Genomic DNA, 18,925 nt, shown 5'->3' on the forward strand with positions numbered 1-18,925 from the left:
CAACAGGCAAACTAAAAGCCACACTCCTTCTGGTCCAGCATCTTACTGCTCTACCTCTGCTCTCCTTGACCCGTCTGAACCACCCTCCACTCCGCCTTCCACCTTGACCACCTGTTCCCATTCCCAGTCATCTGCCACCAGCCAAGTTTCTGTGAAGGCCATGTTTGAGCGTAAGAAGCCAATGTCTGACTGTCACCCCCTTGCCCGGCGTCTGACAGCTGGCTTGTCTGCACTCTTAGCCCGCCAGCTTTTACCATACCAGCTGGTGGACTCTGAGGCCTTCCGCAAATTTGTAGCAATTGGACACCGCAGTGGAAGGTACCCAGCCGCAATTTTTTTTCTAAAAAGGGAATACCACACCTGTACCAACATGTGCAGAGCCAAGTTACCGCATCTCTGTCACTTAGTGTTGGGGCCAAAGGTCCATATGACTACTGACGCATGGTCCTCCAAGCATGGTCAGGGCAGGTATGTCACCTACACTGCCCACTGGGTGAACTTGGTAATGGCTGGGAAGCAGGGAATGGGTAGCTCAACAACAACAGTGGAGTTGGTGTCACCGCCACGGATTGCACGCGGTTCTGCCACCACCTCTACTCCTCCATCGCTCTCTACCTCGTCTTCTTCTTCTTCTTACTCTGCTGCTGGGTCCTCCTTCTCCTCCTCCACACCTGTGCACCCCCAGCTCCCCTAGGCTATTCGACGTGCCAGGTACGCCGTTGTCACGCTGTCTTGGGGATGACGTGCCTGGAAAGCAAAAACCATACCGGATCTGTACTCCTGTCATCTCTGCAGTCACAGGCCGATCGGTGGCTGACCCCACACCAACTGCAGATCGGAAAAGTGGTGTGTGACAATGGAAGCAATCTGTTGGCAGCGTTGAGACTAGGCAATTTAACACATGTGCCCTGCATGGCACATGTGTTAAATTTAATAGTCCAACGTTTTGTCTCCAAGTACCCAGGATTCCAGGACGTTCTCACCCAGTCCAGAAAGGTGTCGGCCCATTTCAGACGTTCCTACACAGCCATGGCACGCCTTGCTGACATTCAGCAGCGCTACAACATGCCAGTCAGGCGTTTGATTTCTGACAGCCAGACTCGCTGGAATTCAACGCTCCTTATGTTGGAACGTCTGCTGCAACAACAAAGGGCCGTCAACGAGTACCTTTTTGAACTGGGTGGTAGGACTGGATCTGCACAGCTGGGATTTTTTTCCCCGTTACTGGGTGCTTATGCGCGATGCCTGCAGGCTCATGCGACCTTTTGAAGAGGTGACAAATATGGTCAGTCGCACCGAAGGCACCATCAGCGACCTAATACCCTTCGCTTTCTTCCTGGAGCGTGCCGTGCGACGAGTGACAGATGAGGCTGTAGACCAGCGTGACGAGGAGCTGGAAGCGCACGATTTCTGGTCGGAATCACCAGAACGAACCCAGGCACCTGCTGCAACGCAGGGAGAGGTGCCAGAAGTGGAGTCAGAGGAGGAAGGTGGCTTTGTGGAGGAGGAGGAGGAGGACCAACAGGAGCAGGCTTCCCAGGGGGCTAGTGGTGACCTTTTGGGGACCCCTGGTCTTGTACGTGGCTGGGGGGAGGAGACCGTGGATGATGCAGTCCTTGATAATGAGGAAGCGGAGATGGATAGCTCTGCATCCAACCTTGTGAGAATGGGGTCTTTCATGCTGTCATGCCTGTTGAAGGACCCCCGTATCAAGAGGCTTAAGGAGAAGGACCTGTACTGGGTCGCAACGCTACTAGACCCTCGGTACAAGCATAAAGTGTCAGAAATGTTACCAACATACCACAAGTCCGAAAAGATGCGGCATTTACAAACCAGCCTGCAAAACATGTTGTACAATGCTTTTAAGGGTGATGTCACTTCAGGAACTCATCAACATTCCAGGGGCAGAGGTGCCAGTAATCCTGCCACGAGCACACCTGCAAGGACAAAGCCCTTTGGCCAGTCTGTAACGTCAGACATGCAAATGTTTTTCTGTCCAAGGCAGCGCCACAACCCTTCTGGATCCACCCTCAAAGAACGCCTCGACCTGCAGGTAGCGGACTACCTGGCATTAACTGCAGATATCGACACTCTGAGGAGCGATGAACCCCTGGACTACTGGGTGCGCAGGCTTGATCTGTGGCCAGAGCTGTCACAATTTGCCATGAACCTCTTGTCTTGCCCAGCCTCAAGTGTGCTCTCAGAAAGGACCTTCAGTGCAGCAGGAGGGATTGTAACTGAGAAGAGAACTCGCCTAGGTCACAAAAGTGTCGATTACCTGACCTTTATTAAAATGAATGAGGGGTGGATCTCGGAGGGTTACTGCACGCCGGAAGACTTGTTCTGACTTCTATGCAGCTGTCCTTCTCTTCAAGCCTCATGACTCCACACACAGCTGTCCTTTAGCGTCCTCCTCCTCCCTCCGCCACCGTTACAAACTAGGGTGCAAACCCTACTGGTTTAATTTTTTCTGGCCTCTGTGCTTCAGTGGCTGCAACCAAAAAAACTGGGCAAACAATGTCTACAAGGTCAACGTATGGCAAAAAATGACTATTTTCAGCATTTATATGGCATATTTTTTCTGGCAACTGTGCTTCAGTGGCTGCATCCAAAAAAATGCATATTTTCTGCATTTATATGGCATAATTTTTCTGGCCTCTGTGCTTCAGTGGCTGCAACCAAAAAATGCATATTTTCTGCATTTATATGGCATAATTTTTCTGGCCTCTGTGCTTCAGTGGCTGCAACCAAAAAAATTTATATTTTCAGCATTTATATGGCATAATTTTTCTGGCAACTGTGCTTCAGTGGCTGCGACCAAAAAAATGACTATTTTCAGCATTTATATGGCATATTTTTTCTGGCCTCTGTGCTTCAGTGGCTGCGGCCAAAAAAAACTGGGCAAACAATGCCTACAAGGTCAACGACGTTGACCTTGTAGGCATTGTTTGCCCAGTTTTTTTGGCCGCAGCCACTGAAGCACAGAGGCCAGAAAAAATATGCCATATAAATGCTGAAAATAGTCATTTTTTGCCATACGTTGACTCAACGTATATGGCAAAAAATGACTATTTTCAGCATTTATATGGCATATTTTTTCTGGCAACTGTGCTTCAGTGGCTGCGACCAAAAAAATGCATATTTTCTGCATTTATATGGCATAATTTTTCTGGCCTCTGTGCTTCAGTGGCTGCAACCAAAAAAATTTATATTTTCAGCATTTATATGGCATAATTTTTCTGTCAACTGTGCTTCAGTGGCTGCGACCAAAAAATGCATGTTTTCTGCATTTATATGGCATAATTTTTCTGGCCTCTGTGCTTCAGTGGCTGCAACCAAAAAAGTTTATATTTTCAGCATTTATATGGCATAATTTTTCTGTCAACTGTGCTTCAGTGGCTGCGACCAAAAAAATGCATATTTTCTGCATTTATATGGCATAATTTTTCTGGCCTCTGTGCTTCAGTGGCTGCAACCAAAAAAATTTATATTTTCAGCATTTATATGGCATAATTTTTCTGGCAACTGTGCTTCAGTGGCTGCGTCCAAAAAAACTGGGCAAACAATGTCTACAAGGTCAACGTATGGCGAAAAATGACTATTTTCAGCATTTATATGGCATATTTTTTCTGGCAACTGTGCTTCAGTGGCTGCGTCCAAAAAAACTGGGCAAACAATGCCTACAAGGTCAACGTATGGCAGTTGTTTAAAGAGAACAGTAGATTACTAGCCAGCAAAGCTACCTAAGCTAAAATGTCCCTCAAATCCCTGCAGACTTCTGTCCCTCCAATACAGAGCAGTATCAAGCAGATTACTAGCCAGCAAACTTACTATCATCTGTCCCTGAAATCACTAACAGCTCTCCCCCTACACTATCTCTTCCAAGCACACACAGGCAGATTTTTCAGATACATTTTTGCCCTTGATCCCCCTCTGGCATGCCACTGTCCAGGTCGTTGCACCCTTTAAACAACTTTAAAATCATTTTTCTGGCCAGAAATGTCTTTTCTAGATGTTAAAGTTCGCCTTCCCATTGAAGTCTATGGGGTTCGCGAACCGTTCGCGAACCGCTCGCGTTTTTGCGCAAGTTCGCGAATATGTTCGCGAACTTTTTTTCCGACGTTCGCTACATCCCTACTCTGGCGCACCAAACCCCCCCTTGCCTAGTTTAAACACTCATTAAACCTATTAGCCAACCTCCTTCCATTGAGGTAATCCGTCATGACTATATATTGTACCCCAATCAGTCCAGTGCTCTAGGAACCCAACCCCTTCCTTCCTACAGCCAAGACTTTAGCCACAAATTCAAATCCCTAAGCTCCTGATGTCTTCTTAAAATTGCAAGTGGCACAGGCAAAATTTCCAAAAAATTACATTGGAAGACCTTCCCTTAATCTTTGAGACTAGATCCCTAAACTCGTTCTTTAAGGTCCTCCATCTACCATTTATTTTGTCATTAGTACAAATATGTACTAAGAGAGCTGGGTCATGCCCAGCCCTAACCAATAATTTGTCTAACCGATCAACCATATGCTGAAAAAAATAATAGAATAGATAACAAACTTTGAACCTTGTTTGAACTCCTTTAGTTTGAAACTCCTGGTTTGTAACTCCACTTACAGAATACTTACAGAGTCCCCACTAACTCCTGTGTTTGTAACTCCACTTACAGAGTACTTACATAGTCCCCACTAACTGTGTTTGTCCCCAATTAGAGAACTCACTTAAGAGCAGCTATCCACTGGAGTAGTGATCCCCAACCAGTAGCTCGTGAGCAGCATGTTGCTCACCAACCTCTTGGATGTTGCTCCCAGTGGCCTCAAAGCAGGTGCTTGTTTTTGAATTCCAGGCTAGAAGGCAAGTTTTTGTTGCATAAAAAACAGATGTACTGCCAAACAGAGTATCCTGTAGGCTGCCAGTTCACATAGGGTCTATAAAATAGCCAATCACAGCCCTTATTTTGCACCACCCAGGAATATATTTCATGCTTGTGTTGCTCAACTCTTTTTACAATTGAATGCGGCTCATGGGTAAAAAAGGTTGGGGACCCCTGCATTGGAGTCCCAGAGGTTCTATGGGGCAAATTCACTAAGGCGCGAAGCGCCGAACGCTAGCGTTTTTCCGCTAGCGCTTGGCATTTTCGCTACTGCGCAAATTCACTAACGAACGCTGGCGTAGTTTCGCTAGTGTTACTTCGCAACCTTACGCCAGGCGAATTTTCGCTAGCGACGAAACTACGCAAATTCACTAACTTGCGCAGTGTAGCGAACGCTACCTTTTACGCTAGACTTCCTTCGCCGCCTCAGACCTGGCGAAGCGCTCAGTTGCTTTCACCAATTACCAGACTCTTATTGTGCAAAGGTGAAAAAAATATGTTGGAAGGAATACATTAATGCTCTAATACCTTGTACCATTTTATTGTATTCTGGAAATGGCAAGCTATGTAATGATTATACCCCGTATATACATTTAGTCCTTTCTTGCTCCTCAAAAATAAATGGAGGTTGTTAAAGTAATATTTTGCTACGAATGTTAAACTTGCATTATAAAGGCTAAGGCTCCATGAAAGATGCTGTCTTTGAGATGTAATTATTTCTCAAGCTGCCTTAGTTTGTACAAAGTTTCATTTTGTTTTCTGAAATATCACAGGCTAAATTTATATAACATCTCCACACTACTATGGACGGGAGCCATCTCTGAGCGGATGTGCATTTAATCTGGCAGCATCTGAATGAATGGCATCAGCTAATACTGCCAGGACTTTGGCATGTCATTAATAGGACAACCTGCTACAATGAAAGCCATCCCCACCTACCAGATGTGCGACTGCAAAGCTTGCCAACTTTTTCACACAATGATGTGTGATGCAATCCACTACAACGCAATACTAGCCAGTGCCTTTAATGATTATGAATGTCATTTATGCATAGCACTTACTTACTTTTTATTACAACATTAAACAAATGAGTTTGAATTATGCTTTGTAAGCAGATTCTGAAATGTGAGTCGTTTTCCCATTTGCTTCTGCCAGTTAAAGGGGAAAGATCTTCATAAATAAGTCTGGCCTAAAAGCTTTCTGTATTTACTGCTTCCTTAAACCCATAATGCTACAGCATTCAGCATCTGCATTTTTGATATACATTCTGGGGAGCAAAAGTTAGGTGGATCCAAAGAATATTCAATTAAATAAAATAATGATATTAATAATAGTGCACACCTGGTCCAAGGCTACAGCAAAGATCAGCAATATTCCCTGAGTAATGACCTTTTGTTTGTCAGGAGGATGCCACCTAGCAACAGCTGTTGGGTTAGGCGGCAGCCTTCCAAATAGATCGCTGGAAACTTCTGAATGCTCTGAAAAGAGCAGGAACAGGATCTTTTAACTCTCGCGAGATCTTGTTCCTGTCGTTGGATATTTCTCCTCACAGACAATTAAAAAATGCTAAGGAGACAAATTCAGTCTCCAGATAATTCTTCATCCTCGGAAGAGGAATTCATAGCTGTCTCGGGTAAGAGTTCCTCAGACAAGCTCTGCTAAGGTAAAAAAGTCTTGTTTGAGATAGAAGGAAAAGGAGAAGAAAAGAAATTTGGTCCAGTTTGGGATTTCACAAAAACTACCCAAAATGGGTAATTTTAAACATTATGATAGCAGCAGTCATTCCTCATTATACCCTGAAGCGATTACTTCTGATTCTGAGCCCGTAGCTGGCAATTCAAAAATTTCTGAGGTGGACTGGGATTGTGAAAAAACAATGAAATCTTCAGCATAGGGAACGCAGAAGGAAAATATGTGACATTTGAATTTCAAGAGTTGATCTCCTTAGAAAAACACCTCCACCAAAGTTATTTAATGCCAGATTGGAACTTAATGATAAATCTGAGGTGTATGATTTTGCAAAGTATGCCTTTCGCTCATCTTTAATGAAAGAAGATGATTTGGTTTTAAGAAATCCTATTGGAATCCCTGATATACAAGCTATGTTAGCTCCAGAAGTAGACCCTGCATCATCCATTACAGGTACAGCAACCAATAATGACAGGATGGATTAGTCCTTGCGCAACATACAATTTAAAATTGCAGATCCTTTGTTACTCATGCTTGATAAAGCAGAAAAAGGACAACAGTCCATAAAGAATATTCATTCCTTTAAATCCTCAAAATTAGCACTTCTTAAAGCATCCACTTTCAACCATGTCACAAGTGAGAGAAGAGCTCGTTGGTTACATACTATAGGCATGTCTGACCTGACTCCAAAATCACATGAATTTCCAAATTTTGAGGATTCTTATTTATTTGATCCAGAATTTATTAAGGAGGTAAACTCGTGCTATAAGGTGACATAATCATTTGGGGACTGGAAAAGACCTTCCTTTTTCAACAAAAACCCCTTTTGTGGAGAGGGACGTCCTTACAGAGCTCAGGGGTCATCCTGAGAACCCTCACAGAGCTATAAGAGACCTTTCTTTGGCCAGAGAGTCCAGTCCAGTGGACGAGCAACCAACCCAAAGTGGTCTACTGGTTATAAGAAAAGAGTGCCAGGTAAACAAAACTCATGTATTTTCCAATTCAAAAATTATACAGCTTTGGCAAACCATTACCACGGACAAATGGGTTTTAAACATAATAAGAAGGGGCTTGTACTTTCCACTAAAATCCTTCCCACTTCAAATCTCAAACAGATATAGACACCAGACCAGTTCTAGACTGTGCCTTAGAAAAGGCTATGCTAGAGGGAAAGTATGATAACTCATCTTTTTCCATTACAAAGCCAGATGGTTCTGTCAGACCAGTCCTGAATGTGAAGTCTTTAAATAAATTTCAGAATGGAAAGCATTGCTGATCTCACATACTGCTTGAAATAAAATGCTTATTGCATAAAAACAGATCTAATATAAAAATATTAAAAAGAAAATTGAGTTTCCAGTGGAAGCAAAATAGTTACCACTTGTATGTAATGGTGTTTGGCCTCTCCAATGCTCAATACACATTTTCCAGGGTAATGAAATCAATAATTTCTCACATAAGACAAAATAGCTCATTCTAAATCTAGATATTTCAGTTCTCATAGACCAAAGACAGATGTTCATCACATAAATTAAAAAATAAGAATTCACCATAAATTGGGAAAAGTCAGTACTAAACCCTTGCCAATCAATAACTATTTTTGGGATTCACAGTAGATACAAGGTTAACCCTATTCATTCCAAAAGAAAAGTGGGAACACATTCAAGTTTTCATAGCCTAGTTGCTACCACTTCGTCAGGTTTCCCTACGTTTAATTGCAGCCGCAATAGGGAAAATAGTTGCTATGTCCCCAGGATTCACTCAAGCACCTCTTCTTTATCGGCACTCACAAATGTGGCTAGCATAAAAATTAAGAAAAATTATTCACTGGAACAAAAAATTAACACTTCCAAACAAAGTAAAAATGGAACTCGCTCTGATAACCTGGTAAACCCAGCCTTTCCCCAAGCCACTTATAAAAATGATTATGATGTCATCATAATAACAGATACCTCCTTAAGAGGTTGGGGAGCTTACACTCACAAGGAAGTAGTCAGAGGTCTTTGGTCAGGAAAAGAAAAAACACTATTTTTTTAGGTTTAAAGGCTCTAATTTCCCCAAATATTCAATCCGTGTTAATTCAGTCAGACAACAAAACAGCAGTTTCATATTGGAATGGGAGGAACAAAATCAAAAACACATTGTTATTTTGCGTTAGACCTTTGAGATTGGGCTTTTTCCAATCAAATCACATTACACGCTACATACATTCCCAGAGAGGAAAACGAATTAGCAGACGCTTTATCGCGGCGAAAGATAACACTATCACAAGACTCACTAAAAAAGGACATTTTCCACACAACTGGGAGAAAGATCAATAGTTTTATTTTCATCCCAGACATCAGCTCAAACAAAGAAATTTGTAGCCAGAATATGGACAAGCAATGAATGGAGAATGGATGTACTTTCCTTCCCATGGACAGGCTTAACAAACTATTCTCCCAAATGTCCTCCAAAAAATTCAAATGGAGGGAGTCAGAGCTCTAGTCCTGGTGTATCCAATTTGGCCATCTAAACCATGGTTTCCACTGATTCAACCCCTAATTTCAAGCAGGAAGGTTCCTTTGGGGTTCACAAAGGACTGTTTTCATGGTACACAGGAGATACTGAAGAGCCAACCAACACTAATGTGGATTGTGCCTCCAGTTTTTTATACTATACAATTTCTTATAATCCTTCCTTGAAACATTCTACCATAAAGCTAATAAACTCTTCCCTTAGATCTAGAACATGTAAAACATATAATTCTCTCATTGTTTAATTTAAAACTTGGATGTACCCTAATTTTCAGGACTCGTATAAAAGAGATTTCACTACAGTCTGCATTAGATTTTTTAACATATAAGTTTGAACAAGGGACAGCTACTAATACCCTAAAATCATACGGTTCAGCACTAAATTTCTTAATTCCAAATTTCACATATAGTAAACTCTATTTAAGATTAATCAGAGGAGCTTGTTTATCAAGACCAATTTGTCCAAGATATGATAACACTTGGGACACAGAACCTCTGTTGCAGTACCTATCTGATAGAATGCAGACTTGACCAGCCTTACTATCAAAGTGACTACTCTCTTGGCTTTAGCTCTAGCAGCAAGAGGGGCTGATCTAACACTTATCCACATAACAGACCCATGGTTTTCTTCAACCCCAGGTGGTTACTACATTATCTTTAAGGGTAGAACTAAAACGCTAATTGAACAGTCATCTCCGGTGGAAGTGGATTAATAAGAGATGAGGAATATCCATCTTTATGTATTGAATCAGCTTTATCCACCTTTTTAGGAAAATCTAGGGAGGTGAGAGGTGATATGTTGCATTTACTCATGACAACAAGAAATCCTTTTCGTCCTGCTAAAGTAAACACAATTAGAGGGTGGATACTGCATGCTATGAGTCAGGCCTCAATTGATGCTACCATATTTAAAGCACACTCTCTAAGATCAGCCACAGCCACAAAGGTAGAATCAAAGGCTAGCATATTCAAAGCAGCAAGGTGGTCTTCTCAGAGGACATTTTCTAAATATTATTGGAGACCTACAGAACAAGACAAACTCAATTTCATTCGGGCTACCACCATGTGTGTGCTATTCTACCCAACAGCTGTTGCTAGATGGCATCCTCCCGACAAAGAAAGAGGAGTTTGCAGGAATCTATGATCTGCGAACTCAATTTGTTCTAGGGAATAAGGACACAAGTTCATGATAAATATTAAAGGTGTTCTTTACCTTTGAATTAAATTGTATACAGTGATATTCTATGACAACTTGTACTTGGTTTTCATTTTGCATTTTTATGTGTGTGTTTTTATTTTTTAGATATCTGGTAAATAGGGTCCAGTATACCTTAGCAACCAGGCAGTTGTTTGAACGAGAGACTGAAGAATGATTCAAAGATAGCCAAAATAGAAAGACAAGGAATAAAAAGCAACAATAACTGTAAAACCTTAGCCTCACAGAAAAAGTGTTTGTTTTTTTTTGGCAACATTTAAATTACAAGCTGGAAAGAAGCAGAAGTGAAATTAATTGCAAAAAAGAAGACTAAAAGTTGCAAAGTTGCTAAAATATTATATTTTATAACATACTAAAAGTTATCGTAAAGGTGTACTACCGATTTTAGCCACCATACCATGTTAAGGTAAATTAGTGTATCTAAACCTAACAATCTCTGATTACCTGACACATCTCTACTTTGTTGCATTTCTTTGGAAAAGTGTCACCTGACCAAAGTACTCACAAGCTGATCTTCTCCAGGGGACTAACCTCTATGTCCTAGGCATGAAAGCACCAAGCTTTATGCAGTATAGCTCTGATAAAATGTAAAAATACAAAGTAAAATAATGCAGTGAGTCCGTCCAGCTTTATAGAAACTTAAATCTTTGCACTTTCCTCTTCTGCCCTCCAATGGAAGACTGAGAATGTGTCATCCCAGAAGCTGTGACAAAATGTGAAAGAAAAGAAAGAAAGAAAGAAAGAAAGAAAGAAAGAAAGAAAGAAAGAAAGAAAGAAAGAAAGAAAGAAAGAAAGAAAGGTCTCCCATAAAGAACTGCTGCATTCCTTGTCATTTAGAAATGACGGCAGTGCTCTTCTGCTAAAAACTAGCACATTGTATGCACTTTGTGCTTACTGTACTTACTCTTCAATGATACTAAGAAAGTGAACTAAAAGCAGGTTTTATGTTTATTATATTTTTATGACTAATATTAGTATTATCAGTATGCAGTGTTGCAGTTCAATCCCATCTGATCGAGTATTTTCTTCCATGTATTACCTTGCACTTCATAGTAGCTATATGGCATTGTATTAAGTAGGAGCAAGATCGTTGTTATTATTTCTGCTTTGTGTCCTGCCTGGTTTCAAATACCCTCAGGTGAACTGAAGTTGATTTTTTACTGCAATCGTAAATATTTAGACATGGCCGATTAAAAAAAAAATGTTAATCAGTGTTTAAGCATTTGCTCTCCAAAGTGAGAGTATATTGAGGGATATTAGATTAAATGTAGGGGTGGAAGACTGGATGCACCACAATTTATGAGCATATTAACATTATATAAATATAAATTTACATCGAAGGTAAAGAGTCAAACGTGCTGCTGAATTAGAAAAAGGGATTTTAACAATATAAACATGAGGAGTTTTTATTAGTCAACAAGTTTTAATACATGACAAATACTGGGCGCAGCAGGATTCTCCAGAATGCCTGGGTATTTGAGAATTTATAAGGCAGGCAAATCATTTTTATTATTAGGTGTGATATCGTTTTTTTTTTATGATCCATAAAAGTGCACCTCTAGTTTTACACGTTATATAAAAAATAGCGTTTGCTTCGCTGCAAATACTTTTATGAAGAGCACAATTAATTAGATTTTAAATTAGATAAGAATTACAGAGCGACAAAAAAAAAAAACCTCTCGCTACAATACGACATCTAGATCATTTTAAGCATGCACAGTGGAGTAGAACCTGAATTCCCTGCTGCATGTTGCTGGAACGTGGACCCCTCTCCAAATTGCATGGGGTTAAAATGGAAATCATAAAAGCCAGATACTGTATCCGTTTAGTCGCAGCGCTTTGCTCCCCTAGTGGCGGAAAGTGAAATTACAGCTTCTCATGCTGCGGGTCTCTTGTTGAGTCGGCAAGGTGAATTCTTCTTTAGCAAATACCAATCCCCAATGTTACTCTTTCTGTCAGACGTATTCCTAGGGACGAAGGAGGGTTTGGAAATCTTCAGGAATGGGAGTGAATAAGCAGCTATTATGTTGTGATCAGATCTTGCAAAAAAAGGCATTAGTGTACACTGCGCTCTGATTTGTGTCTGTCTCTCCATTGTTCTCTAGAAATGTATTCTGTGCGATCACAAAAAAAAATGTCAGTATCTTCCATAAAGTCTTAAAGTAACTTTTTCATAAGTACAAATAAATGCATGTATACAGAGAATTATATACATAGACTATTTACATTCGGTTGGCTATCTGCATTTGGCAGCTCCACATCAAATGTTGAAAAGAAGTTAACCCTTTAGTTATCAGCTGTTAACAGCATAGGGCCGCTGTGTTTATTGTATGTACTTAATTAACATTTAATACTAACGTTATCCATTCTGTTGCCTCCCTGCAAGAAGTGCTACGATTCCCTCTTTTCACTGTGACTTACAAGTCCATATGTCATAAATTGTTCCAATAGCCCGGGCCCTTTCCTGACCTATTGCTTTGCTATTCGCTGGGTAGACTAAGAGAATGGGCTCATTGTGGGGTGAGTGCTGGAAGTAATTGATGCCAAATCACTGTGAATAGGAAAAGGAGAAACCTCAGTCAGTCAGGTTAAAGAGTGGTGCTGCTGGCAGACAATAGAGTTAATTTATGTGAAAAGGCCAAAGCACGTTAAGAAGCGATGTATGGATACCTCCCATCTGCACATTCCTCCAGCTCTCTGCTCAGGGGTTACTTGTTGTGCCTTATCCCTTTAATCGCCGTAAAGGTAATGAGCCTTCATCCTCTGCATCTACAAAGCACTTTCCATAGCAAGTGTAGCATTATACCCATCAGTATGAACTAGAGTATGAACTAGAGAAGAGCATAATGTATCTATTTCATTACTGCTTTTCTGAATTCTGAAAGAAGAAATGAATACAATTCAATTATGCAGCCTGATTTAATAAACTGGAGCTGTAACGACGTTACGTGCATTTCCTGTGGAGTGACTTCGCTATTACCATATGCCTGCTTTGTACAAGGTATTTCTGAGCATTTGCTAATCCTTCTGTGCTGGAGTTAAATAAAGAGCCCAAAAGCATCTAAAAAGGGCAATTAAAATTTTTTTTTGTGCAGTATGTCTTTAATATAATCTGCTATAGCTTGATCCTATGTAGCAGAACATCCGTTTGCATGCAGTCAGTTCATAAATTTGCTGAGACATGAATATTCCACATTTGTGACGTTTCTTGCAAGATTGAAATTCACATTGGCTCAGGGAATTGTACAACAAATAGCAACAGGTGCAAGGACTGTAGGACACATATACACATATATGTCAATTATCTACCTGACGCTATCTATCTATCTATCTATCTATCTATCTATCTATCTATCTATCTATCTTAATAAACAAGAATCCCTGTTTTGTATATGACACTATCTATCTATCTATCTATCTATCTATCTATCTATCATCTATCTTCTATCTATCTATCTATCTATCTCGCTATCATATATCTATCATGAATCTATTTATCTATCTAGCTATGTAACTATTTGTTTTCTACCTATCTATTTATCTATCTATCTGTTAGTCTATCTTTCTATCATCTATCTATCTATCTATCTATCTATCTATCTATCTATCTATCTATCTATCTATCTATTTATCTAACATCTATCTATTTATCTATATCTCTATCATCTATCTATCATCCATCTCTCTCTCTCTCTCTCTCTCTCTCTCCCTCTCTCTCTCTCTCTCTCTCTCTCTCTCTCTCTCTCTCTCTCTCTCTCTAAATAGATAAATAGTATATGATAGATATAGATAGAGAGAGATAGATAGATAGATACATATTTAGCTATAGCTATCATATATCTATTTATCTCTCTATCATCTATCTATCTATCTATCTATCTATCTATCTATCCATCTATCATCTATCTAATCTAGCTATTTATCTCTATTTGTTAGTCGATCTATCTATCTATCTATCTATCTATCTATCTATCTATCTATCTATCTATCTATCTATCTATCTAACATCTATCTATTTATCTATATCTCTGTCATCTATCCATCATCTATCTATTTATCTCTCTCTCTCTCTCTCTCTCTCTCTCTCTCTCTCTCTCTCATCTATCTATCTATCTATCTATCTATCTATCTATCTATCTATCTATCTATCTATCTATCTATCATCTATCATCTCTCTCTCTCTCTCTCTCTCTCTCTCTCTCTCTCTCTCTCTCTCTCTCTCTCTCTGTCAATTAGATACCTATCAGTAGCTATCATTTACAGACTATCTGTCTGTCTATCATCATCATCTTCTGTCTGTTATCTGGCATATAGCTATCCATGACCTGGACATGGTGTTACAGTATTTAAAAAAACTGCAGATTCTTTGGTGAGAAGTGAAACGAGTATATGAGAATAAATTCTCTGCAAATCCTCTCACAGTCATTAATCAAAATGAATGGTGAATTCAAAATATGCCCCCTGCCATATCTACCTCTTAATCCCTATAGTTATTCTGAAAATCTGCATTGCACGATGCTTAATCCCTGGTCCGTGCAAATACAATTTCTGATCTACTCTATTCATTTCTTCTCTTTAAATACAGTATCATTTTAGGATTTCGACTGGGGATAGAAGGGAAGGATAAAACCCAGCCAAAGAGAGGCGCATTACTCGGATAAAACTATCCCAGTGAAACCCTTTTCTGTGATTAATGTAAATAAGTGAAGCATTAATACCATCATGAAACAGGAGTATGTGTTTGCTAAAGCCCTGCAACTGAAACGTGCCTACTGACTCCACTCCCAATAGCACCCAATGCTGAAGCAAAAGAAGTGACCTACTTCTGCCAATGCAGACTGCTCTGGCCGTCTGGGGATTGGGGGCTCCTGACCCCACAGAAAGTGACACAAAAGCAACAGTGACACCGAGTGCCCTCTGCCAGGACCAGACTGCTCCACACCATTCACATTTACTGATCAATAAATTCGTTATTTCAACCCCACAGTGATCTTGACACATTCGCCTCTTGTCTCCCTCCAACCTCGCAAGAACCCCTTCCAACCTTTTATTCCTATAAGGGGGCACAGAGCAGTACAATTTAGTGTTATAGGATAGGATAGTAAACTGTGGTTTTTGACAATTTCGAACCGTATTTGAAAATAATTAAATAACTTTAACAAAACCAGTTATGATTACATGGTGTACAGAAACCCACCCATTCCCAACACTCCAAATATCTATCGATATCTTCATCAATGTGTCAATTGTTCTCTGTCAGTCATCAACCAAATCAATAATATCAGTTACTACTGAACTACAGCAATTTTGACTAGAGGAGGAAAAAAAGCACTTTATAAACGGAATATCTGGGGGGGGGGGGTATTTTAATTTGTATAAGTCTAACTTTATTAATGGTCTCAACACATCTCTAGTTGTGTTTGTGATTAGTGTGTTGCAGTTGGAGTGAATGTGTGGCTTTGTGCCAGCGTGGGGTTTATGTATAAGGAGAGCAAGTGTGTGTTTGTGAGAATGTGTAGGATATAAGAGGCCACATTAGCGTCTATTTAGGAAAACAGACTTACAAGACAACCCCGTGCTCAGCGCCTGACTGAAAAGTTTTTCTGCCCTCATTTTTACTTCTAATTGAAATCCTATTAAATCTCTGTGGGCATGTTTTTAAAACTAGCTTTTGTATGTGTTGCACTTTAGATTCCTCTTTCTTTTCTTTGCTTTTCTTTTCTTCTTGCGATTGTTGCAGCAGTATAAAGCCTTTCTCCCTGTCTCTATAGATACACCCAGACAAGGACTATAGGCTTGTGATGTTATTCAGGGCAGGGTGACCTCTCCATGCTGTCTCCATGCTTCCTACTTGCCTACTGCATGGGGTGGGAGCAGATGGCCACTGATTGGGCGAGCTTTGTGGCTTTAAAGCTGAATACTTTCTAGAAAGGGAATTTTTCACGCTTCGTTGAATAGGAGGAAAGGGAATGAGATTTACGACTAGGAGAGCTAAATACCCTCTGAGTTTCTGTGCCACTATGCTCAGTGCTTGCTTGCTAGTACCACTTCTCAGTCACTGAATTTTCAGGTTGATTCTCTTTTCCCTGATTTCTACGAAACTCTCTGCGGAACACATTATCTGCCTCTCGCTTAATTCAGTGTCCTCCTTCATGCAGTCTAGCCATTCGCCGGCTATTCGCTGAAACTTAATATTGATTGCGGATTAACATAAATTGCATTTAGCTCCTGGAAATTATTCTGCCTGATCCTAACCCCCATCGGCTGCCACTGCTTCCTTGCTCCCAGCTACATTGCCTGGTTAGCGCATTCTGATGCCCCCTTCTTGTCTTCCTGTATCATTATATTTCCATCAGCCAGTTTAATTAATGGCTCATTATAGCCCACGGGAAACCAGACCAGTGGGGAAGGTATAGACACAAGACAGCCCTTGCCTTGCAGTCCATATTGAATTACTTTTAGCTATTTTTCAGTTTGTAAGAATTTTATGACTTACTAATCTAGGGAAACAAATGAGTGTGTGGGATGTGGGATGGGAGAGAGAGAGAGAGAGAGAGAGAGAGAGCTGCTGTGCTATTTTTGTTTTTGTATAATGAAAGCAATTGTAATTCTGAATTAATTCACCATTTGAAATGTTTTTAAAGTTATTTGTTAATTTAATTGATATTTAAATCAGAGTAGTGTATAGTTTCTGTAGTACTGTTTCTCATGCCTTATTTAAAGTAGCTGATTTCAAATGTATTCATTTAAATTATATTTACTACACATATACTTTTATGTATGTACAGTACACATGTACTTGCCTCGGGTGCACGGCCAAGGTTAATATTTTAAATACTTCAAGAAAGACCAGCAACACCGAGATGTGTTGTGAAAAATTCTAAGTGTATTCAAAGTTGCAAGAACAGCCACGTTTTGGTACCTGCTGGGGACTACCCCAGAAAGGTTCCAGTAGGGACCGAAACTCACGGTGGCTGTTCATGCAACTTTGAATACAATTTTTTCACAATATACCTCGGTCTTTTTTAAAAAAAATAAATATATATATATATATATATATATATATATATATATATATATATATATATATATATATATATATATATATATATTCCAAGGCTACTGCACACACTTGTAGTTCAGTCACATACCCTTGTGCTCCCAGAAGTTCCAAAATATAGATAAATAAATGCTGGTGCACACAGGGATTTTTTCTTCAGAGTCTATTTTTATTTAATCGACGTTTCTATCCACCTCTAGGACCTTTAATATATATATCTATATATATATATATATATATCTATATATATATCTATATATATATATATATATATATATATATATATATATATATATATATATATATATTCATGTCAAACAGCTACTATATCAGCTATCTAGTGACCAGCTATTCCATCTAACATTCTAACTGCCCTCTGAATCTTCACAGTGAGCAACAGAGCAATTATATCGTACACTAAAATAGCCAGGCCATGTTTCAAGATTCTGAACATTTGGGACAGCCCCTTGGTTCAAGCTGATGCTGTATAAACGAATGTCTGTGTTAAGGGAAATGTCACACGGGTCTGTTTCATGTGTTGTATTTTTAAGTAACCAAAAAGAAATTTGAATGCTTCTTGCAAACATTGAAGCAAAAATAATAGGTAGACTAGGGATGCTATTTATCAAACAGTGAAATAAAGCTCACCACAGTCTACCAAAGGAACATTTCACTACTCTCTATTGTTTTGTACTGATACTAGAAATTGAACCTTTTTTACATCTACCATACAATTGACTTTGCATGCCTCTTATAATTTTGCCATAAAGTATTATTTATTTTTTTTTGTTCAGGTGCATAAAGTAATACTTTTACATCTTTAACCTATTTGACTCCCTGTGATCGCCTATGAGTGGGCTGCCATCAAGTCTGGACTGACAATGAATAGGCAATGGCATTTTAGGTACACAGAGGCCCCGATCGGCCCACACAGAGGCCCAAACAGCCCCCACCAGCCCACTAAATACCTTATAGCCACCACTCTGGAAATTGCCAGAAGCCAGAGATTACCAGTCCGGGTCTGGCTGCCATATTTGTGCAGCAGGAGTCCATTAGCATTAGGAACTTATTAGGAACTTAACTGACAGGCTGAGATGGGACAGTCAGGTTGGCAAAACAGTCATGTTTAGGAATTCAACTAACAATTACTTACAAAAACAAACCTCTCAGCAAAAAACAATCAGCATGACTTATAGGTAACTTTTAATGTACATTTATATTTTAAAAAGTAGTGTTTTTTAGAGTCAGTATCACTTTACGTTCATATTTATCAATGGGGGAAAATGTGAGTTTGTCTGTTTGCCCTGGAGACTGTGTTGTAGCCATACATAAACATGCAGATATCCTTTCACTTAAGAGAACCAAATGTATAAATAAGCTGGTTTTAAACAGACAGTGTGAAGCTGTCAAATGACTTTAAACTACATTGGCATGCTTTTGTTGTATCTGTAGACCAGGCTAAATTAGTCCAGGCCAAAGTGCTAAATGTGCTGTTTACAAGGAGGATTTGGCCTCTAATTGTTTTCTCTTAAATGGGCTGTGAAGAATAAGAGCACATCTTATTGTCT

Source organism: Xenopus laevis, chromosome 1L (genome assembly GCF_017654675.1).
Source record: "Xenopus laevis strain J_2021 chromosome 1L, Xenopus_laevis_v10.1, whole genome shotgun sequence".
NCBI lineage: Eukaryota > Metazoa > Chordata > Amphibia > Anura > Pipidae > Xenopus > Xenopus laevis.